This window comes from Eschrichtius robustus, chromosome 9, assembly GCF_028021215.1.
Source record: "Eschrichtius robustus isolate mEscRob2 chromosome 9, mEscRob2.pri, whole genome shotgun sequence".
Lineage (NCBI taxonomy): Eukaryota > Metazoa > Chordata > Mammalia > Artiodactyla > Eschrichtiidae > Eschrichtius > Eschrichtius robustus.
The window spans coordinates 21,930,667-21,947,710 of NC_090832.1; the positions used below are offsets into that span (position 1 = coordinate 21,930,667).

The 17,044-nt window shown below is 41.0% G+C and overlaps 1 protein-coding gene across 1 annotated transcript in view; it reads right to left on the reverse strand.

Annotated features, from left to right (window-relative positions):
- Positions 1 to 17,044, reverse strand: part of AIG1 (androgen induced 1) — a 230,374-nt gene that overhangs the window by 54,762 nt on the left and 158,568 nt on the right.

The following is a 17,044-nucleotide window of genomic DNA, read 5'->3' on the forward strand; positions in this document are numbered from 1 at the left end:
TGTCATTGCCAAGCTGCGAGTGTCAGGATACAGCCTCAAGGTTAACATGGGTGGCATAAATAACAAGGACAAAGCAGCCTTCTCAGCGTTCCCAAGCCTGTAATAAGACTGCTCGCGTGTTCAGTGATATACGGGCTCTTTTTATTTTCGGCAGAGAGCAGTACGCTTTGGGTCTTCGAGATACTGTTTGATTGCTTTACAGAAATCAATCAATAGCACACAGGTAAAGTTTCCTGCAAGGCACATAAATCCTAGCATGGGGAGACCAGCTGTTGTGAGGTTCTGAATCGGTGCCAGTTTCCAACTGGGGAGTCTCAAGGAAATGATCCTGAATCTGGGGCTTTGTTTGGATTTCAATGGAACATAATCGGGCGACATCTGGTCCCCCACCTTGTGCTGGCTTGGCCACACTTCCTCCACTGTGACTCTGGGCACCTCCTGCAAGGCTTCCTGTGAGTGCCAAGCACCAGTGCCCTGCCTGTCACCAGCTGCCAATCAGTTTTTCACAGTGGGGGACAAAAAAAGAACTTGGGGCCTTGAAGACACCTGCTGAGAACAACTCATAAAAATGCTCCTAAAATGCAGTTTGGGTCCCACTGCCCCACAAGTTACTGGACACGAGACAAAAGAGAATTACAAAATTAACTTTGGGGGTTAAAAAGCAAGCAGAAGGGACTAAGGATAAGCGCAGGAAATTAGCATGTGGGCACGAGGTAATGGAAAGGGAAAGAAGGGGTGAAAGACCTAATGAATAAGGGTTAATAATAAACAGATTCATGGAAATGCATGCACCCTTACTAATAAGCAGTTTCATTCAAGAGAAAAGCCATTTTCACATATTATATTAGCAAACCTTTCTTTCAAAATGAGAACACTTAATGTTGCAAGAATGAGGTGAAAAACACACGCTCATGAACGCCAGACAAAGAATACATTGCAAATATTGTTTTGAAAGCAAATTGACCTTATTATCAAGGTCCCCAAACCCTTTCCCAAAGACTGTAATTGAACTTCTGGGATCTATGCTAAAGAAATAATAATCACCCTAAATAAAACAAATAAACACAAACTAAAAATACACCCTTCCTTGGCTTAGTAAACAAAGATATTTTCCCTAACACTATTTACAGTAGTAAAATAATTAAAAATTATCTTACTGATCACTGATCTACAATGAGGAAACGGTTTTTAAACTAAGATATATCCACTCAATTATGTAGCCATTAAAACATATTAAGAAAAACACTTACATTACCATATTTAGACATTAAAGACTATCAAAGACTACTTATACTATCAAACATAGTTTTAAAAAATCTTGTGTGTAAAGCAGTCTAAAAAGAACACATTCTAGTGTTAACAGTGACTTCCTTTGTCTGAAGAACAATGAGGGGTCTTCCTTCCTGTTTCTACATTTTTCTATTTTTTCAAATGTTCTTTAATTTGCACATCTTAAAGTTAACTTCATTTACATGTTTAAAAGGATACACTGAAGAGAATGTGGCATATGTATAGGAAAATATTAGAATATAGCATTTTCAAGAAAAAAGAAATACGAAGAAACAAGACACAGCTTATAGTATAAGCTGAGAAGATGAACGGGAGAAGGGGCAAATGAGCAAGTTCCAGATACCAGAAATAAAATAGAGTGAGGGGGAGGGAGAAGCTTAAGTAAGTGACAAGTAAGGAAGAAAACCCAGTAAAATACCAAGACACAGAAAAGGAAAAGGAAAATGTACCAAATAAAAGTTGTAGAGCCAAATAGTAGAACCCTTTCGCTTGGCTAGAGGGCCACTTAAAAATGCCTGGTCACCATAAGTAACACTGACTTTACAAACAGAAACGTCAAAGACAGTTGGGCCAAGTGCGGAAGAGTTACTAGTGTGACTTCCCTTGTACGCAGTCATGGCCAAGAGTCATGGTGTTTTAGGTTTCAAGTTTTCAAGTCGGCCCCCTGGGACCTAAGTGTCCTAACAAATATTCCTTGTGGCTTTCCCCTGCCAACTGGATTAGTATCCCCCCTGTTTATCTCTTTTGTTAATTTTGTGTATAATATTTCAGGATGGCTAAGCAGATTTATTTGAGGAGGAATGTAAAGGGGAGAATATTAGAAAGGATTGCAGTAACAATGCACATTGAAAACTTCTGAAATATTGACCACAATGTTTAGGCAGAAAAGTGTAAATTGCATAACTCTCATCTGTGGTCCCCCTAATGATTTTCTATCCCTGGATTGGCCCTCTGGGAAACGAGTGGACAGCATAATTGTTATATGTCTGTCTAAGATCTTCCACTTGCTAGACTGTAAACCTTTGAAAAAAAAAGTCCTCGGTTTGTAGTTCTGTTTGATGTATATTGGCTGCCTCTATCTTTTTTTAATCCTGTGTAAAATCGCTTCCTTCATTCTAGAAATCCTTAAGAATCCTTTTTCTTAAAACCCATATATGATCAAGTAGTAAGTTAATGTGATTCCTGGCAACAGTTTCCTCTATTTGAAGGCCATGGATTCCCAGAATTTCCTTATTTTCCCTACCTCTGCTCCTCTTTTTGTTTTGCAGCTTGAAAATATGATGAGATAAAACAGGGCAGTTCTTGTTTTCCAGAGGCACCACAAACATTAGGCAGGGCTGTGAGTATGTTAGACTTTCTCCCACAGTGAATAATTCTTCCTACCTCTTACTGGTGGATGGAGCCTTCAATTTCCTAGAGAAAAAAGTGCCTTGCCAATGATGTCACCCTGTTTTAACAACATGAAGTATTTACTATTTCCTATGCTACTTGGATTCTATAAACCCATCTCCCTTCCCCTGGTACAGTTTAAATTTGCAAGTAGATTTAATATAGAGATGTTTTTGGTAAGCCATAGTATGAAAACACTTCCTCTTGCAAATTCTTAGACTGCTTTTGGTTATTTATTTCACTGAAATATCCATGGCTGAGCACAGCAGTTGCTGAAAGCCTCTTAGCAGCAGCACCTAGGACCTGTCATCCAATTCTATTTTTCAACAGCAGGATGAATTAAGTACTCCCATTCTCTCTCACAACTCACACGTTTTCTGAAAGATAATCAATCATTGAGAGAAATTGACCATAAACTAACCATTTGATTTTCCCAGAGCCCAAGGATTACCAGCCAACATAAATTTAATGCACTAACAGCAAGGAGGGAAAAGAACTTCAGGAAGTTCCTTAAATCACTGTGCGGTTAGAGCTGTTTGTTTAGCTCATTGCTCTCTTGGAGGTGTCCTGAACTAGATTTCTTCTCTTTTCATGAGGCAATGTTAACTCTAAGTTAATGGGGTTTCCTCTAACTTTCCATTTTTGTGAACTCCACCCATTGTGGGGTTAGTCTGCTGGTGATTCTATTTCTCCAGCTGTGTTGAAAAACTTGAGGCTCAAGCATTAAAAAATTTTTTACATGAAGGAAAGGTAAGGGTTACAATTTGCCTATTTTTTTTTTTAATATAAGTGTATTTATTTTATTTATTTATTTTTGGCTGTGTTGGGTCTTCGTTGCTGTGCCCGGGCTTTCTCTAGTCGTGGCGAGTGGGGGCTACTCTTCGTTGCGGTACGCGGGCTTCTCAGCACGGAGGCTTCTCTTGTTGCGGAGCACGGGCTCTAGGCACGTGGGCTTCGGTAGTTGTGGCGCACGGGCTCAGTAGTTGTGGTGCACGGGCTCAGTAGTTGTGACTCATGGGCTCTAGAGCGCAGGCTCAGTAGTTGTGGCACACGGGCTTAGCTGCTCCGCGGCATGTGGGATCTTCCCGGACCAGGGCTCGAACCCGTGTCCCCTGCATTGGCAGGCGGATTCTTAACCACTGAGCCACCAGGGAAGCCCCAATTTGCCTATGTTTTTTTAAATAGCTTTATTTTCCCCCTATTAAACAAAGGGTTTGTTAAACATTTAAACAAAGCTACTTTTCAGGGGGAAACTTGTCTGCTTAGGTCAAGGCCACCAGTAGTCACACGTCACCCCAGAATCCAGCCTTGCATGGGTCGCAAGATGCCAACTTGAAGAGTAAGCCGTGCTTCCCTTCCTCCTTCCCTGATCCTCTGCACAGCATCCTCCGTGTGTGGGAGATAATAAGGTTCTCAGGTCATCTCCAGGGGACTGTCATTTTTAATTTTTCTTCCCTTTCCCTTCAACTAAAGAGCTGAAGTTAAATAGAAAGGCATGCTTTTTGGTTTGTTTGTTAACTTTAATGAGCAAAATGAAGAAGGAGGCCAACGGCGGGCTTCTCTATGCAAAATATACCAATCAATGAATTGGAAACTTTTGCAGGTGTGGGATAAGAAGAACAGTGGTTAAGGGAAGGGCTCTCAATTTAGACCTGGGTGGAATTCTAGCTTTTCATTCACTAGCTTTGTGATCTTGGGACAGACAGTTAACTTATTTAAACCTCAGTTCACACATCTCTAAAAGGGGGTTAGAGAGAATAACTGAATCGTGCTGTGCAGGAATAAAACTGACAACATAGAGAAAGCATTCATCACAGTACCTGACATAGAGTATGCACTCAATAAATGTTTGTGTTAATCGTTGTTTAATTGTTCTAGCTCTAGTCTTTCCTTGATTCTCCCTTGTGATCACAGTATCCCAAAGGTTTTTCAGTGAACTTAGAATAGAACAGACTTAATTGGCCAGTATGGGTAATCTATGATCATGCATGAATGAATGAACGAATGAATGGATTAAGTTTACTGGTCCCCAAAGAAAAGCAGAGGACAGAAGTAAATCCCAACTATAAACACTGAGTACAATTATGTATAATGAACTGAAGTAGTGGGTAGGGAGGGCTGTCTTTAAGAAGTAGAAGACCCTCTCTGTCTCCATTTATCCCCTTCTCCAATACAACTTTGGCCCACATATTCTACAGAAATTGTTCAGTTGGCCTCCAGGTCACTATATCCAAATCTTACTGAACTGAAACTTTAGGCAGCTGAAAAGCAGCAAGTCCAAAAGTAAATTCACCATCAGCCATTTTGCCATGTCATTGCTCTCCTAGTGTTCCCTGTCCATTATCCAAACACTTGCTCAAAAAAGACATTGTGTACATTCCCAACTTTGGCTATGAGCATGTTAGACAAGAGGAAACTTTATGATGTTCAAGTTCATGTGGGTCTAGAGCTTGGGAAAGAATCCTTAGTTAGGTGAAGCCATGGTGTAGACAAGCTCACTTAAGAGAAAGGTGTACATTAAGACCAGAAGAGGGCCTGAGAACAAACCTTGAAGAACTCCATGTTTAAAGCTGGATGGCAGAAGATAAGCCTGCAATGCATAGTAGAGGAAGTAGCCAGAGAAAGAAAAGGAAAGCCTGAAAATGTATCATGGAAACCAAGGGGAAGAAGATACAAGGATGGAGCAGTCAATTGCATTTAATGGCACTGAGAAGGCAAAATGAGGACCAAAAATGTCTACCAATGTTCTGGCAAATGGAGAACAAAAGAGACCTCAGTAAAACCCATGTCAGTAGTTGATGGGGACAGAAGACGAAAGCGCAGTAGATCCTGATAACCCATATTATCCAATCTAAACTCTTGGTACTAGAATTTAAGACCTTTCCTTCATTGTTCCTCAAGTTGTTTTCAACTTAAGCTTTCATATATAATTTTCAAAGTGTCTCTTTGCCTCAGCTATGCCAGTCCCTCTACAGGTTTCTTTTCTCATTCTTTTTACATGTCCCTTTTTGATTCTCTCTGCCAACTAAGTCTATGAAATACCTTCATTGGCTAGCAGAGGTTGCAGGGTAAGAAGCATTTGAGAGAAGAAAAATCTTTAAACAAAAGTTTTATGAGTTTTGCAAAAGGGTGTGGGTGAGAAGGGAAGGTAGTACTCTCTTTAATGTTAACAGTGGTAAAGAAGAAAACTTTGATGGGATGACTCAGCACTGCTGAGTCAGCTTGAACATTAATGTTATTGATGACTTGAGTCATAATTTGCCAGTGGTTGTTCACAACTCATGAAGAGGCTGAATGAGCACAAGCTCATTTGAATTTATTCAGCATGTTCAATACTCTCTTATTTTATTACATATTAAACAAGGTGGAAGATTTTGTCTTTATTTTACTGGTGAGGAAACTAAGGGCTTCTCTAGCAATTGCATAGAAATGGTTCAGTCTAGTGGGAAACATCTGCCCTTTGCCTTTGGAGAAACCTAGATTCAAATACAGCTGATGTCAGGGACTAAGCTGGAGGACCTTGGACATCTGCTTGGCTTTTCTGATTCTTATTCCTCATCTGTTAAATGAGGATAATAATATTGTCATGAAGATTAAATTATATAAACCCACAGCTGAGCATAAACAGGCATTCAACAGTTATTAGTTTTCTTTCCCTTCCCTCCTTAAATTTCAAAATCCCAAAAGAAAAAGCACCACCAGCTGCACGTGGATATGCTTAACCTTGAGGGCTGGCAGGAAGTGATGAATGGTAAGGGGAACTCAGCCTCTCACCAAAATGCATGCTTTTGGAACTAAGTCTCCATCTTCCACAGACATTATTTGGCACAAGTAAAAACTAGAACTCATGAAGAGGTTATGCTGGCCTATTGGACTGACTGAGTTTGTCGAGTCAAGGCATAGTGTGCACATGTGAGGAGAGGGGCCATGACTTATATTTCTGTGTCCTCATGGCCCCTAGTACAGTATCAGAACCTACCAGATACCTTAAGAAACAGAGGATGGTGTGTTGGCTAGTTAAAGCAGATTTAAAAATCCTGGCTGAAAAAAAAAAAATCTCAATTTAGTTTTGACACAAACTCTGCATGACTTGGGGGCAAATTACATAAAACGTTGCAACTTTATTTCTTTGCCGAGCCATTTCGAGCCAAAATGTGAGAATAAAAACAAAACAAAAAACCCAACCTAAACTAAACCAAACCAAAGCAAACCAGACTAAACCAAAGCAAACCAAACTAAACCAAAAACAAACAAACAAACAAAAACGAAAAAAGCAAGCATAAAACTTTCTGTAAAAATATAAATGCTTAACTGTAACAGTTCAACACATACACACATGCAGGGATTCAGTATGCATTTCCACGGAAAACCCTAAAGACTCACAAGTGTTGCATTTGTACTAATTTCAGAGGTTTAATTTGTTTTTCTTTAAAAAAGGTTTCCTCAGTTCTTTGCGAAGGTCAGTAAATGAAGATTTTTTCTTTTAACATTTTTTATTTAAAAATTGGAAATATTCAAACTGTCTCTAATAGTAAACAGCACATTTCAAACTTCATTTTACTTTAGTGATTCAGGTGTTATTGACTCCAGGAACAGAATGGATGGAACCCCAGGAGCTTGGAGTGCTCCCTAAAAGCCATCAGGCATGGATCAAGGCAGTGAGCTGCCAGATGTCTTTGATACTGACACAATGACTTCAGCAAAAAATGACCTGGGGACTTTGAAAGGAGTCTTTCCAAAATAGCCATTCACCAGAAAGTCATAGGATGTCTTACATATTTAGTTTCTATGACTGCAGCTGCGTGCTTTAGGAGCAAATGAGACCAAAGATTGAAAATGTTTCCAAAGCCAATTTTAGGATTTAGGATTTCCAATCCCCTCCCACTATCACTCTCCTAAGTGAGGAGAGGGAAGTGAGCACTGTCTTAATTTTCCCATCCACTACTGACATTTTTACAAGAGGTTGCAGTCAGAGGAAATAAATATGTCCCAGCTGATTTTGTCCTTTTTTAAAAAAAAACAAACTGGGAACATAATTTTGTTTCTTCTGATATTTTAATATATAGAGAATGCTAAGCAAAGAAAGAAATAATCTACTATGGGCAGTTGATGGACTGGGAATTCCACATAGAGAAGACTTTGGATTGGGGAAATACCATATTGATAACATGTTTTTATTTCAGCAGGACCCCTTCCTCTCCCTCTTTCAGCTATAAGTTCCATTTTTATCCACTTGGCATCTGTGGAAGATTTTGATTTTGTGTGGATTTAATGTTTCCATAACTAAAAAAAAATAAAAATAAAAACCACTGGGTAAGAAAAATGTCTAAACCTATCAAAACGAAATTTATTGATGGCAAATGAAAATCCCAAGTTCTGGTTTAAAAAGTCAGTGGCACATATATGCAATAAAAATAGTAGCCCCGGAGATCAGCATATGATAGGACCCAAATAAAGGTACAGGCCTACGAGAGAGGGAGAGAAAGTAATGGGTAGGAGTAACTTTTGAAGTATTAGTCATACTCTATTTTCCATTTGAAAATGTCTAATTTCTTTAGGTTTTTATCATAGGGCCCGTTTCCCTACCACTTGTTTTCAGTGCTTTCCTTTGCACATGATATAGGCATAAACAACACTGCCTATAATTGGGAAGTTCAACTTTATTTATTTTTGAAGTACTACTTCTATGTCCTAAATTCATAATTGATTTTAATTGCTGTTCTCTTTAACTTCCTCAGATATTTATTTGATTTATAAAACTACATATTTTCTTAAGTACCTAGGCCACCATTTACGAAGGAAGACACTCTAAAACTGGACATCAATGAAAAAAATGCGACATCATTATTTTAGTCATCTCAGCAGGGTAAGAAAACACGTTCTCCAACTATTCCCTAATCTTTGGACAGAGTAATGATTCACAGCCAAACAGAATATCTCAAAATCTGGGGAGGATGGAACAATAGGGTTAATAAAGTCACAGAATCTTTGTGAAGGATCAGCATATATCATCCCAACTAAAAAAGTAATTAGAGAAGTTGATATAAAGCAATGTGTCCTATCTATTAGCATTCTTTGAAATTCCCATGAAAGGCGTGAACTTTCTCTCCAGAAAAATCCACAAACGCACACACTCACACATTTTCACAAACTATTTATGACCTCCAATCCATCTATGGGCATTATTGGTAACCCCATGTTACGGACTGAATTATGTTCTCCCAAAATTCATATGTTGAAGTGCTAACCCCCAATGTGACTATTTGAAGATAGTGTCTTTAAAGAAGTAATTGAGGTTAAATGAGATCATAAGGGTGGAGCCCTAACGCAATAGGACTAGTGTCCTTATAAGTAGAGGAAGAGACACCAGGGGTGTGATCATGCATAGAAGAAGCCATGTGAGGACACAGTGAGAAGGCGGCCATCTGCAAGCCATGTAGAGAAGCCTCAGGAGAAACCAACCCTGTCAACACCTTGATCTTGGGCTTCCAGCCTCCAGAACTGTGAGTAATAAATTTCTGTTGTTTAAGCTACCCTGTCCATGGTATTTTGTTATGGCAGCCCTAGCATATGAATACACCCCATTATCAGATATGAAGGAAAGTGTGGTTTGATTAGTGTTGCTAAGTACAGGCCACTGCTGTTTAATACCTGAACTATTCTGTATCAGGCAGCAATTTAAGGAGCTATTCTACGTCACGCTGGCTGATGCTCCTACCTGATAGTTTACCTAAGATCACATAATCAGAGACTTCCAGAATGGGAAGGACCTACTTTTAAGTGTCTTACAAGCTATCACAGCTCTAGTAGCATCTTCCTTAGAAAATAAAACAGAAAATACTTCATTGGAGCTAAAATTGTACATATGTAAGTTAGCAACTTAAACTGGGGAAAAAAAAAAAAGTACAGTAGAATCAACCCATAACTAGTCCATGAGTTCATGAGTCAATAGCTAAGAAAAAGAAAAATTCTCAAGAATTTTCAGCTTCTGATGGTGTTTACAGATGCAAGACGTCTAGGACTTTGTCTCATGACAGGGTCTAACTGTTTAGGTGCCTGGGGAAGAGTCTCACTCAGATAACTTAAGTTGTTTTAAATTTAAATTTCCCACGTATAACATCTCTGGGGTGTCCACCTGGGCCGAAATTTCCACCTAAGGACGGGCCACTTTAAATGCCCATCCCCTGCTTCATGCAAGCTACAGAAGTTGCAGCACAGCGGAGAATAAGGCATGTTAAATACTCTCTCTTCCAAGTAATACTGCAGAGTGGCTTGCCTTCCATTTTCCCATTTTCTCTGGATCTCTCTGTAATTACCAAGACCTGTTACTTCTGCTTATTATTATTTTTGTTTATTTCTGCTTACACCGACAGACTCACATAAGGCAGGAACCCACTACTTTCAAAAGGCATCTTCTCCCTACATGGAAGGGAAGAAGCCTTTGAAGAGGAAACAGGGTCAGTGGGAGCTGAGTTCAAAGCACCCCCAATGGCTAAGAAGCAAGAGAAGACTTCAAACAGGGAAAGGGCCAGTCTTTGATGAAGCTGAAAATTCAAAAGAATTTCTTCTGCTGGCCTAATGAGGAGATTCTTCCACATTGACCTGTAGGGAGAGGAGGTGGCATCATTACTAACCTGTGAGATTTAGTGTAAACAAACCGGGACCAGGAACTTCAGCATAGGGGCTTCAGTGTTGCTGTGGTGGAAGTTTTTGTTTAGTCTTAAGAATTTAAAAATGATTTGAAATGGTTCCTTGAATTATATTTTCCGAAAGACTTTGAAAATGATCTGCTCTCCCTGTTGAAACATTCAGATTTTCAGTACAAATATTGAGGACTTCAGAGAATGAGTACACAGTAAATGCATCATTGATTATCAGCTTATGGATAAATACTTTGCTTGGGGATCATCTGTTCATATACACAGTGTGAAATAATTAATGTGTTCCTGATGGCAGAGGCATAGTACTCCTAACTTCCCTACATGGCTATGCTAAAGATTTGTTAATTGGAGAATTTGTCCCAGCATCCCAACTTGACATTTGGAAAGCATATTCTCAAAGAATAACAACGGCATAAATAAACTAAGTTAGAGTAGTTTGGTTAGCATGCTACTTAGTCTACTTTGGGTAAAATGGCTCTTATCTGGAGGTAAGCCCAGGGATTTAACTCCATTGTTTTTATAAGGAAATCCTACTGAATTCTTAGTTCCAACCAAGCAAGAAACAAGTTTTGGAACATGACCCTTTCAAAATACCCAGGGAATGCCTATGGTACTTACCAGATATGGCAGACAAATTCTAAGATGTATTTTCAATGATACCAGCTTCCTGGTATCTATGCCTTTGTTTGAAGGTAGGCACAGATTTGCTTTTAACTCATGGTATTTGGTAAAGTTGATAAGATATCACCTCTACGATTAGTTTAGATGGGACTGTGGGTTCTGTTTTGCTAGCAGGCTACTTCCCTTGCTGGCTTTGATGAGGCACGTAGCTATGCTGGGGAAGCCCACATAGCAAGACCTAAAGGGAGCATCCTCTGGCCAACAGATGGCTAGAAACAGAGGCCCTCAGTCCAGCAGCCCTTGAAGAACTGAATCCTGCCAACAGCCATGTGCACTTACAAGCAGATCCTTCCCCACTCAATCCTTCTAATAAGACCCCAACCCTGGCTGACACTTTGCATCTTGTAAGAGGCCCTGTAGCAAAAGACCCAGCTAAACCACGTTTGGAGCCCTGACCTTCAGAAACTGTGAGATGATAAATATGTGCTGTTTTAGGCTGCGAAGTTTGTAGTAATTTGTTATGGAGCCACAGAAAAAACCTAAGAAACCAAGTGTAGATTCATCTAACTATTCCGACTTTACCCATCCAAGTTCAGACTAGCCCATCATCATTTCAACTGGGCCTTCAACGCTGTTTCAAAATAATTTTATTTACCTTATTAACTTCTTAGCATATTAAGGATTTTATTGCAAAATTTCTCTTCTCTTGTTGAACGTCCCCAATTCTCCCGCATTTTCTGTCTATTCAATTATCCAGTATTTTTTGGGTTGCTATACTGTTAGCTGTTCCTATAACATGCACTAAGAGAAAGATGAAGTGGATGGTAAGAATACTCTAAAGTCTGGCAGAAAGGATGGTATTCACATAAATATCTGTTTTCAAGAGAGAAATAAGTGACATAGAAAAAGGATAAGGTGACATGAAAATTCCAAGGAGGAGAAAGTTCTGTCTGTGGGGAGGATAGAGTTTGATTAAGCTTTGGAGATGGAGAAATGGAGAGTAGAAATGGAAAGAAGACATACAGGCGTACCTTGGAAATATTGCAGGTTCGATTCTAGACCACACTGCAAATATTGCAATAAATAGAGTCACACAAATTTTCTGGTTTCCCAGTTGCAAATTAATGTTATGCTTACACTATACTGCAGTCTACCAAGTGTACAATAGCATTATGTCTAAAAAATGTACATACCTTAATTAAAAAATACTTCATTGCTAAAAATGCTATCATCTTCAGTGAGTCATAAAAGTAACATCAAAGATCACTGATGGCAGATCACCAAAACAAATATAACCATTATGAAAAAGTCTGAAATATTGTGAGAATTACCAAAACATGACACAAAGACACGAAGTGAGCAAGTATTGTTAGGAAGATGGAGCCAATAGACTTGCTCGATGCAGGGTTGCCACAAACCTTCAATTTGTAAAAAAGATATCTGCAAAGTGCAATAAAGCAAAATGCAATAAAACAAGGTCTGTTTGTATTGAGGTTTATTTCAGAAACAACAGTTTGCTTGATTTAAAGGGAACAAAAGGAAGGGCAGAATGCCTTTCTTATCCAGAGTGTGTATGCAGGTGGTGAAAGGAAGAACAGTGGAAAGAATTGTAAAAAGCCAGGGGCCAGGATAGGATGCAGAAAAAGGCCAGAAAAGTCCCAGCTTTCAAGTTCAGTGCCATCTGAGGCCAGAGGAGTCATTTGGGTGCACAGAACCAGAAAATAACAAACAATTAGAAGGAAACCAGAGAATGCATTCATTCATTCAACAAACATGCACCTGTAATGTGCAGCCCAGTTCTACTCTCATGAAGCTTGCAGACCACCTATGTCAGCAGACCTAGTCATGGTGTTACCCTGAACCTACCTCAGGCCACAGTCCCCTCTAGTTTGCAAACAAATAGCATCAGATAGGTTGTCTCTCAATGTGAGAACTCTGGAGACTTCCAGGGAACATTTAAGACAGTATAGGTATTACATACCTAGGGGTTCTATAAAGAGTACCATAAAATGGATAACAAAACAATAAAATTTTATTCCCTCACAGTTCTAGAGGCTAGAAATCTGAAGTTAACGTGTCGGTAGGGATGCAGTGCTTCCAGTCTCCAGGGGAGAATCCTTCCTTACCTTTTCCAGCATCTTGAGGCTGCTGACATTCTCTGGCTTGTGGCTGCATCACTCCAACCTCCACCTCTGTGGTCAGATTGCCTCCTCTTCTCCTCTGTTCTGTCTAATCTCCCTCTGCCTTTCTCATATAACGACACTCATGATCCAGGATAAGCTCCTCCTTTCTAGATCCTTAACTAATCACATCATTTTGCCATCTAAGTTAACAGTCATTCTTTTGCCATTATAGGTAATATTCACAGGTTCTGTAAATTAAGATGAGGACATATTTTTTGGTCAAAAATTTTTACTTTTCAATCTAAACAACTCATGGAACTACTTTGAGATGTGTAACTTCCCTAATGTTTGGTGTTGTAGTTAGCCCATACTCAAACCAGGGTAATTAGCAGGAAAGCATTTGAAACAAAAAAGCCACATGGTTCCTTCAGGGACAGAGGGTAGGGGAGGAAGAATATAAAGAGCTGCTTCTTATTGGGAGCCAGCCTGGATGGAAAAGCATTCATGGAGAAGAGCGATTGAACCCCTGGGCCTGAGCTCAGGGCACACAGACAGCTGGGCTGAAGGGGGACCAGGCCAGACGTCAACCCACAGCGGTGCTGATGTGGCTCGCCTTGTTGTGGACAGCCGCAGTGCTTTCTGAGAAGCCCCACGGTGCCTGCCATGCTCACAGTTTCCTTTTCCTAAGGGATTTATTATGCATAGCTTGTCATGCTGTATATCCCATGACTCTCCATTCCTGGTTGAAGCCACCTGGATGCAGAACCAGTGGTTGATCCAAAGCCAGCCTTCTGCGGGCAGTCTGTGACCCTCATGGTGACCTGCTTGTTGCGATATGTACTCAGTGGAGGTGCATCATATGGAATCCTGACTGCTGATTCCAGTCTTTCTTTTATTTATTTATTTGGCTGTGTTGGGTCTTCGTTGCTGCGCGCGGGCTTTCTTTAGTTGAGGCGAGCAGGGTCTACTCTTCGTTGCGGTGCGTGAACTTCTCATTGCGGTGGCTTCTCTTGTTGCGGAGCACGGGCTCTAGGTGCGTGGGCTTCAGTAGTTGTGGCTCGCGGGCTCTAGAGCTTAGGGTCAGTAGTTGTGGCACACGGGCTTAGTTGCCCCGTGGCACGTGGGATCTTCCCGGACCAGGGCTCGAACCCGTGTCCCCTGCATTGGCAGGCGGATTCTTTTTTTTTTTTTAAAGATTGATTGATTGATTGATTGATTGATTGCTATGTTGGGTCTTCGTTTTTGTGCTAGGGCTTTCTCTAGTTGCAGCAAGCGGGGGCCACTCTTCATCGCGGTGCATGGGCCTCTCACTTTCGCGGCCTCTCTTGTTGCGGAGCACAGGCTCCAGACGCGCAGGCTCAGTAGTTGTGGCTCTCAGGCCCAGTTGCTCCGCGGCATGTGGGATCTTCCCAGACCAGGGCGCGAACCCGTGTCCCCTGCATTAGCAGGCAGATTCTCAACCACTGTGCCACCAGGGAAGCCCCTGCAGGCGGATTCTTAACCACTGCGCCACCAGGGAAGCCCCCAGTCTTGCTTTTAGAGGCTTTAAGTGGTAGACACACAGAGAGCATCAACAAACAGTAGGGTGAGCTGAAGCAAGAGACACAAGAAGAAGGCAGAAAGCAGAAGCCATGAGATAGTAGAAGCTCTGCGTAAACAGAAGCTTTGATGTGGGAAGGTCGTCTGTAGCAGCAGCAGAAACCATAGCTGGTTATGGAATGAGAAGTCCAGAGGGAGGAACAGAGATGGAAGAGCTGAGCATTGAACTTGGGAGGCTATTAGAGTTGCTGTCGGGTTTCTAGAACTACTTTCAGATGAAAGGAGCTACTGTCCGGTCCTGGCCTTAACAATGACCTATGTTCGCTTCTCTGTGAGGCCCGGCTGTAAGGCTGCCCAGCTGGTGTTATGTCTTCCCTCACTTTACCGTGTACCCTCCTACTGCATCCACGTGTACTTCAGTGAAAGAACCTGAAACACAGCCTGCACATCCCACTGGTGTCAATAAATAGTTAATAACTGATTATTCTGCCAGTGTGAAACTGCCTGTGCATGGAGGAAAGAGCTTCAAACCAACCCTTTGTCCCCAAAGAAGAAACATGAGTCAAGGGACATCCCCATGCCTGGAAGTGGCTTTAGGATTTTCTTCAGCTGTGGGCATTAACATCCAGTGTGAAAACCCTTTAAAAACTGCAATGTATTTGTAAATGACAATTAAATTACTTTGTGGTACACTTGCCCTAATTTTAAAAATGTGCATACTATATAATTATGTGCTTAACTTTCACTTAATACTAACCGCCCCTCTGACAAACCAAAATTAAATGTAAGTGGGGGTTGGTTATTTCATTTCCTTTTAAAGAATGAACGTGCTCTAGATGCTGAAAATGAATATTAGATGATAGGTTGTTCTGTTTCATATATTTTGCAAATTTAAGTTTTTCAGTGGTGGCATCATTTCAGATCTATTACGCTCTTGACGTTTGCTGCACCTCAGAATCTCTGTGGAACTTTGAGAATATATGTCTTACCCTGGGAGATTCTGATTAATGAGGAATTCAACTAACTGATGGGAGCTGTAGGAAGGGGGGGGGGTTGGGTTACACCTACTTTTTGCCTTGATTCAAGTTCAATCAACTGAACTCACGTAACTTGACCCCTGGCTTGGTGTTGAGCGGGTCGTGTACATCAGCATGGCTGATCTGTGGGTGGGAGACGCTCGCCCCTTTGGTTTTCATCAGTGATTCCTCTCTGTTTGCAGTGTACTCAGAAAAGCTCTTCTCTGAGGGTGATGGGGTATGGCTCCCCTCCCACTACTCCCCTCAAAACCTTCCAGGCCTGACAAGCAACCGAGACAGGGTTTTAGGGTTTTACAAGCTTTAGCCTGGTATCTGTAATTACATCCTAAATTTCAGAGTACTAGAGACATCAAACTGTGCCTTCAAGAATAGGTGAGGAAGCATGGTCTTCCATGTACCATTGTGATGCACTGTATGTAAACAGGCAGCTCTAGCCGTGCTTTCATGGAGACACTTACAGCTCGGGACTAAAATACCTTCCCTTGGCTTAAACTTACATGCATATATGGGTAAGTACTGGTAGCACATTTTTTTTTCCTGTAGAAATAATACAGAATTATTAGTTTCATAGATAATATTATTTTCAGGGCTCATAAAAACTCCACTGACTCTTAATAGTCATAAGACAGTCCCAGGAAACCACTAAGGAGCACTTGCCTTCTGAGCCAGGCACTGACGTTCATCACAGCTCGATGTGCCAGAGACAGAACCCAGGGAGGGTTGCTAGCAACTTCATCTGCGTTCAGGGGTACAAGAAGCCAAAGAAGAGTCTCTTAGACACTGGTCAGTGGGGTTCTTATGTTTTTGCAAGGAAAAGCCAGAGGAAAACAGAGAGACCAAGAACTTTTGAATCAGATCCACCAAAGTTCAAATCCAGATCCTCCTATCTATCAGCAGTCTGATCTCCGTAGACTCAATGAACACAGCAGCAGGCAGCAAGGGGTAATGTTTACAGATCCAGGGAAAGACTGCCTAGATTTGAATCCTGGCTCTCCCACTTACAGCTAAGAGCTTTTAGGCCAGTTTTTTTTTTTTTTTTTTTAAGGCAATTTATTTATTTATTTAGGCCAGTTTTTTTTAACCTCTCTGCATTTCAGTTTCTTCCTCTATGAGACGGGAATATTCGTAATGAAGAATGAACCTACCCAAAGAGAGGTCTGGTCTTTGCTCTTAGCTATTAGGACTTGGTCTCTAGACCCTTGGAATATCCTGCCTGATGGGGAGTGTCTTTGTTTGCCTGGGAACTTTGGCCACCAGCCAATCTAAGAATGTGATTTTATGATGAGGGCTTTGGGCCGCGTGGTAGCAGTTCTGCCCCCAGGAAGGACTGGAGACTGAAGGTCAGCCATGCAGGCAGTATGGGATTGAGCCCCAGTAAAACTCT